The sequence below is a fragment of the Corylus avellana genome, chromosome 2 (genome assembly GCF_965113065.1).
Source record: "Corylus avellana chromosome 2, dhCorAvel1.hap1.2, whole genome shotgun sequence".
Classification (NCBI taxonomy): Eukaryota; Viridiplantae; Streptophyta; class Magnoliopsida; order Fagales; family Betulaceae; genus Corylus; species Corylus avellana.
In genome coordinates this window covers 16,540,612-16,547,848 of record NC_142491.1, presented here as the reverse complement: position 1 = coordinate 16,547,848, position 7,237 = coordinate 16,540,612, and the positions used below count along the sequence as shown (strand labels likewise).

The following is a 7,237-nucleotide window of genomic DNA, read 5'->3' as shown; positions in this document are numbered from 1 at the left end:
ATGCAGGGATTTTATTTGTAATATATTTAAGGGTTAAATACTAAAAACCCCCTTAGGGTTTGAATACTTTATTTTTTTCTCCATGGGTTTTGATTTGTATCACATAAGGTACCTGTGGTTTTAATAAAGACCAAATTGGTCATTCCATCGATTGACCGTTAGTTGACTTAATGGAAGTCCACGTCACTAACATGTGGACCAATTAAAATTCGACACTTGGCATAAGTGGCCATGTCACCAATGATGATGTGACCACCTAATTAAATTTTTTATTTTATTTTTAAAAAAATTAAAAAAAAATATTTTTTCAAAAAAATAAAAAAATAAAAAAAAAATTGGGGGGCCACCCCTTGGCCATTTGGGGGTGGCCCATGAACAATCCAAAAGATTTTCACAAAGAACAATTTTCCTCAAAACAGACAACTTCTTCGCACTCTAGAATAGCGTACGAAGAGCAATGCCAGGGCCCAGGGCAGAAGAGCACTAAAAACAAAAGATCGAAGGCATTGAAGAGAGAATTTGGAGGGAAAACATACAGTAAGTTTTGGGAGAGTGAAGAGTGATTTCCTTTCTTCCACTAAACACGCAAACCCTAGCAATGGGAATCGCGCGTTTTGGAGATGCTTTCTTTTGAGAGAGAAAATATAGAAAGGTTATCGAAGAGACTAGGAAAGCTTTTAAGGTTGGGGGTGGTTTCGGCCACCCTCTTGGGCACCAAGGGGGTGGCCGAGCCACCACCAGTGGGTACTGGGGGTGGCTCGGCCACTCTCATCCGGCCAGATGGGGGTGGCCCCCCAAATTTTTTTTTTTTGAAAAAATATTTTTTAAAAATTTTTTAAAAATAAAATAAAAAATTTAATTAGGTGGCCATGTCATCACTGATGACGTGGCCACTTATGCCAGGTGTAGAATTTTAATTGGTTCATGTGTCAGTGACTTGGACTTTCGCTAAGTCAACTAACGGTCAATTGATGGAATGACCAATTTGGTCTTTATTAAAACCACAAGTACCTCCTATGATACAAATCAAAACCTAAGGGGAAAAAAATAAAGTGTCCAAACCCTAAGGGGTTTTTAGTATTTAACTCTATATTTAATTGTCTTAATGAAGAAAATAAATGGTTTCCAAATTAATGTGCATCTTCAAAACATATAATTATCATTTACATTTAGAGCATCTATTTGTCACATATTTATAAAAATGCGCAATGTAAACCAGTTTGGAGGAAACTGATTTACTATATATGTTAATTTTTTGCATTTTAATCTAATGATAGTTTTAGAAAGCCACATATAGGTACGAAATAATTGGTCTCATACCCATAAGTGGCTTTTAAAACTATCATTGTATATAAGATGAATCTTTATTGCATTTTAATCTAATTGTAATTTTAAAAGTTACGTATGAGTGTGAAAAAATTGGTGTAAGAAAGTGAGAATACATGTAGCATTACTCTTTAAATATTTGATGCATCTAAGTATGGATCAACACTAACAGAGACGCTTAATTATAACAAGATGATAGTTTGATGTATTTAAGTATTACACTAGTCAATTTATGAGGCTAAATTAAAAGTGGTTGTTAGTTCAAGAGGTTAAAGAAACACCATGAAGCTACTGCATTTGCACCCAAAAAAAAAAAAACAAAAAAAGAGCTATTAAAGCGACATTGTCCCATAAGGCAATTTCCACATCTATGTATGTATGTCTCATGGTGTATCTGCCGTTATAGCTCCAAAAGCTGCCGCAAAATGCAAATGAAAGTCCAGCACAAGCTCCCGATAAAGTTTACTTCAATTCTAGCACTAGCTAAAACTAGCTAATCTTTGAGGTCCAAAGAATTGAAGAAAAATTTCATTCTGTATTCTTGGTTCTTACAACAAAACCCCAACATCCCATGTAGCTCAATGAACATATAATCACTAAATAAATAAACATATAATCATCACTCCTGATAAAGTTTTTTTATAACTATATATATCTTTTCTCCATAAACTACCACTTATTTGTCATTTATCTCATTTAACTTTAGCTCAATGTAATTTGGATCCTATTTTTAAGTTTCAATGCCAATTTGCTCCATCCATCTATTAATTAGCTGTTATAGGTTAGACATAAAAATATGTTAAATAAATAAATTGCACATTTATGAGAAAAAAAGAGTCAAATGTTTTATTTCAATTTTTCCTTCTCATATATAACAATACATAATCACCATGTTATTGAGAAAAAACTTTTCAAAACGTTGGTATTGGAAAGTGCTTTTCATTTTATTTATTGGATAAAATTAACAAAGTTGCCCGACCTTATTATAATAGATCTGTGTGCCTTCATGTTTGCCAATATGCCCATAAATAATATTTTTGTTCATTATTATCAAACCAGTATATTCCATCATCTTGGGCCCACCAAAGGCAATTCAAATAAGGTTGATTTTTGAATTGAAAGTCACACAAAACATCGTAGTAATAAGTCGAGAAAGCATCAAAGGTCTTATGTCCACCCGGCCACGACAGGTTGCAGAAGTAGAGTGTGGTCCCCCAAAAATTGACATAAAACCCCCATTTGAACTGTTCACCCAGAGGGATGCTGAAGGCCAAGATCTTGGTCTTCGGACTAACAATGAACTTGTAGAGTATGATTTGATAACCTATTTTCAATGTGAACAACATACCTTTTAGAGAGCCACCTAGCGAGAGTGCTAAATTACTCATTTTCTCTACTTCCATGACTTGATTTATTTCCAATGCTTCAAATTTTGCTACTTCTTACATCCTTTAAATACCCACATGATTGTAAACAACTCATTCATTGTACACTAAGAATTTAATGGACATATGATAAACTGTTAAACACTATTAATGTTCTAAGGTTACTTATTCCTAATCCTATTAAATTGTTAAATTGTTGGTTAACTAATAGAAGTGGTTTCCATATGAATTAACTCTTCTTTTTTTTCTTTTTTTCTTTTTTTTGAATTAACCAATAGTGGCTTGCTTCTACTTCACAGCCACTATTGGTTTGCCCATATTTCAACTTTCACCGACGCTCATAACTAGTATCTTGCAGCATATAGTAAGCTCTCTCTAGGCAGCAATTAACATATGCCATGGTTTAACTCTCAAAGCTTCTTAAGAATATGAACCTATCACGAAGTCATGCTCAAGCTACCATCAGTTTTATATTCATATTGAGAAACATTCATTAATGAGCATGCCAATAGATAGACACAAACCTTCAACAAAATGTAAAAGGTATGTTAAATTCACTTGAGATTTACATATGGAAATAAATATCATATTATGATGACAGAACTCAGTTAATTCGGTGAATTGGCAATAATGAAGTATTAGTTATATAAATGAAGGTGGGGAAGCGGCTTTAGATACGTCCAAACTTTCACCAGAACAACTGACTTACATCAATAACAGGAAGGTGATGCAGATAACATAGACCACCCGCAGCTCCTATTGCAATTTTCAGTCTTGTTATCCGATCCAATGACATTAAACCATCTTCCTCTGAATTGTTTTTCCTGTACAAGGAATTTGAAAAGTCTCCATTTGGCATGAACTTGTAAACAAGGAACTTCTCGTGCTCATTCTCTAGGCAGTATCCCAAGAAGGGGACCAATCGTGTATGTGAAGGCTTACTAAAGAAATCCAATTCCAGAAGGTATGTTTCCTTTTTAATTGCGTGCAAATCAATCCTTTTGATGACCACATAGATCCCATTCTCCAAGACACCCCGGAACAGATCCCCCGAGTGGCCATGTTTGATGAGGTTTGTTTCGCTGAAGTCACCTGTGGCTTGAAGCAGTTGCTGATATGTAAATGCGTCTCCCAGACTGGAAAAGTTAATCACTAATCCGGGAGGTGGTGCACTGCCTTCGGCAGGAACTGGCCCCACACCAACCCCTCTTTGATTTGTAGCACCCCTCTTGCGGGTGCATAACAGCAGCAGTACCAACAACACAACCAAAAGAACAAAGCCAATTCCCCCAACAACTGCGGCCAATATGATTTTCTTTCCATTGCGCTTCCCAGAATTTCCCGCTGCAGGAGGTTGTGTGGGATTTGGAAGTCCAAAATTATCAAAAGTCAGACCCTTCCCAGCATAGAATGATGAGCACTCTGTCAGGTAATAACAACCTGTGGTGGACCTTGAACTTGGCATTAGTGCTGATAGCCAGAACAAACCCATGTCCAATTCAGGGGATCAGAAAATGCTGGTAACCAGCTGGATTTTGTTTTCCCTTTGCAAGATGCTTGTTGTTCAGATTTCAGAAACGAATGTCGTCTTTCCCACCATATAATGTCATTTTACTCCTATTCTCATGCCATTTCCATTCTCAAAATGCTTGTCGCCTGTCTATCTTCCAGAAACACCTGACATTTTTATTCCATAACCTCAAAGAACGCCACTTTTGATCGCAGAACAAATGGCGTTCTGTATTTCGGAAACACATCTCCATTGACTTCAAAGAACGCCTGTTCTTCTGGGTTCCTAAAACCTATGCTGGTTTTGACCTTGGAACACAAGACAGATTGAGTTTCAGAACTTACTACATTGCCCCACTTACAGAAAGATTAATATTATCCACAGGGGCCTCAGTTGCCTCGGAATCAGAGAGATTGTCGTCATCCACGAGACCAGCTTCTTCAAATCTTCGATGCCTTTCCACCATAGCCTCAACCTTTTTCTCAAACTCTTCATCGGTGCTTGCCAACATGTAGCGCAGCTTTAAATTTATCCGCCTCTCCACCAAAATCTTATGCCTTGGAATTATTCGGGCATCAAGAGAATAGCTGAAAACCCTGCAGACAAGTTCATCATGGACAGTGTCAAAAGCTAATATGAATGACAAGAGATTCTAAAACAGTATCTTTTCTGAATTTGCAAAATATAAGAGCCTCTTTGTGAGACCTTGCACTCATTTGAGTATGGAAAGTCATTTAATGATGACTAGGATAGATCACCAAACTTATTTTAAGCAACAGAATGAAGAACATAGAGAAGATTCTAAAATCAACTTAAGGTCAGTCAACACAACTCTCTTTGATGCAGTTCACCTGGGAAACTCGATGAGATCTTTCAGAGGGCGGACCATAGGTCTCCGCAAGTAACGATACTTTGGACGGAGGATATCTGGATTGTATCGGAGAAGCATGGGAAAATCAGCAATCATCTCACCCAGTTGTCGAACACGTATGCCAAGTGACAGAAAATATTTCACATTAACCTCGAGCTTTTTCACTATGCTGCATCCTAAGAGCTCTGGTGCCAAAGCTATAACCTTCCCAATATCCTTCTCACTGACTCCAGCTTTGGTCATCAAGAATATGACCAGTATTATACTCTGATTTCAGTTTATCACTACAGGTCAATATTAGACATAATTCTGCTGGACCAAAACAATTGCGCCTAACATATTTTAAAAATAATAAAAATTATAAGACAGCAGAAACAAATATAACCTACTAGCATTTTAATACAAACATTACTCGTGCAAGTCGGGAGATGTCCCTAATCTTTTTGACTGTGTTTTGCCAAATAGAAATGCCTCACAAAATAGCGAGACGTAAGAAAGGAACAAACCACCGGCCGGAGCTTCTTGTAGAGGCTGTATGTTAGAATGAAGGAAACTTTACAAGCATGTTGCCAATGGCATCGTCTCAAATGCCTATGTCCTGAAACAATCGCATCTTTGCAAGGAGAGAAAAATAAATATTAGTACCATTATAAAAAAATAAAAAATTTAAAAAAACATAAATTTTATACAACATATATCTGGGTCATGTTGAAAGAATTCACTAAACATGTAATTCAAGAATCATTAGGGGAAATTGATACCAAGGGAGAGAACTTGAGGGGTAAGACCAACATTAGCAAGAAGAAACCCAAACAAAAGAATTCAACTAGCTTGTAGAAGTCGGCCTCTATAATAATATCGGATTTACAACAATGTCCAAGTACATACACAATATAATCAGTAAGGGAATACCTTTGGCACAATGGTTGTCTCCAAATCAACACAGAAGATGATTGGTTTAACCATAAGCATTCTCTTCATTCCATCTCGCTAAATCCCATGGTAGTACAGGTACTTAACAAGAGGCTTCCATGTTTCCTCAATGCCACAGCCCATCAAATGTGGTTTAAAAGCTAGCAATTTGCCGACCTCGTCAGTACAAAGGCCAAATTCCTTTAAATAACTAACCTGGTTAACACAAGCAGCTTCTCACTTAATGTCTATGCAAATTGGTTAGTGATTAAGAACACATCATATTGAAGTGAAATCAACGCACACAATCAGGATAAGGTGAATGATTTCTAAAAAATTACTTATGCCTCATGTTTCAATTACTTTTGCTACTATAATCTACATAATAAAAAATGGATCCTATGAGACTCCAAAATTATGAAAGAGCACACAGGGAATCAAATATCTTTTTCATTCATCTCTTCCATAGTAAACTGGCCAAGCACCCTGGAATAATCGAAGACCATTGTTCCAAAATCCTTCTCATTCATACCCATATCCAAGTAGAACTGCACACGAGCTCTCACTTCCTCCAAGCTGTAAGACAACAACGGGGGGCACCAGCTCACGACATAACCAATCCAATCCCTCCTAACTCCATTGCACTCTAGATACTCGATGATTTCATCCAACTCATCATTGTTGCACTCCAAAATATTCTCGCCGGATTTTGTGAATGCAACCCCAAGAAACTCCCCCTTCACACGAATCGACTTCAACCACTCAACAACACGTCTTATAGACTCAATTTTCCCGCTTGACATGCAAATCAGCTTCCCAATTTTCGGATACGACACTGAATTATGTTTCAACCACCTATACACAATTCAGGAATCACAATTTAACATAATAAGCCCTTTTTAACCCCCCATTTTCCACTTCGAATCACTAAATTCAAAAACACAAATAAATAACAACTTGGTATCAAATCAAAGCAATTGGGTTTCACAAAAATTCAACAACTCTACGCAACAACACCACAGATAACATCACATAAACTAGATCACACAAACAACAAAACGTCACTAATTTAGCCTCTGTCCTTTTACCTTGTAAGTGGCACTACATTCGAGTCCTGAATCACGGTCTTGGCCCTGAAATTGAACGTGGACTCGGAGAACTCAGGGAAGCGCTTCATGGCGGCGGCCTCAACCATAACATAGTCAATGAAAGGCCCCAACCTGTTCGTCAAAT

General features: G+C 37.1%; 1 pseudogene across 1 annotated transcript; it reads right to left on the bottom strand.

The window, feature by feature from the left end:
* Positions 1–4,410: 4,410 nt before the first annotated feature.
* Positions 4,411–7,235, bottom strand: LOC132170803 (transcription termination factor MTERF2, chloroplastic-like; annotated as a pseudogene). The gene is made up of 6 exons (XR_015911311.1): positions 7,093–7,235; positions 6,436–6,859; positions 6,005–6,220; positions 5,599–5,705; positions 5,073–5,359; positions 4,411–4,817 (listed from the first exon to the last, which is right to left on the bottom strand). The product of XR_015911311.1 is annotated as a transcription termination factor MTERF2, chloroplastic-like (transcript).
* Positions 7,236–7,237: the final 2 nt, after the last annotated feature.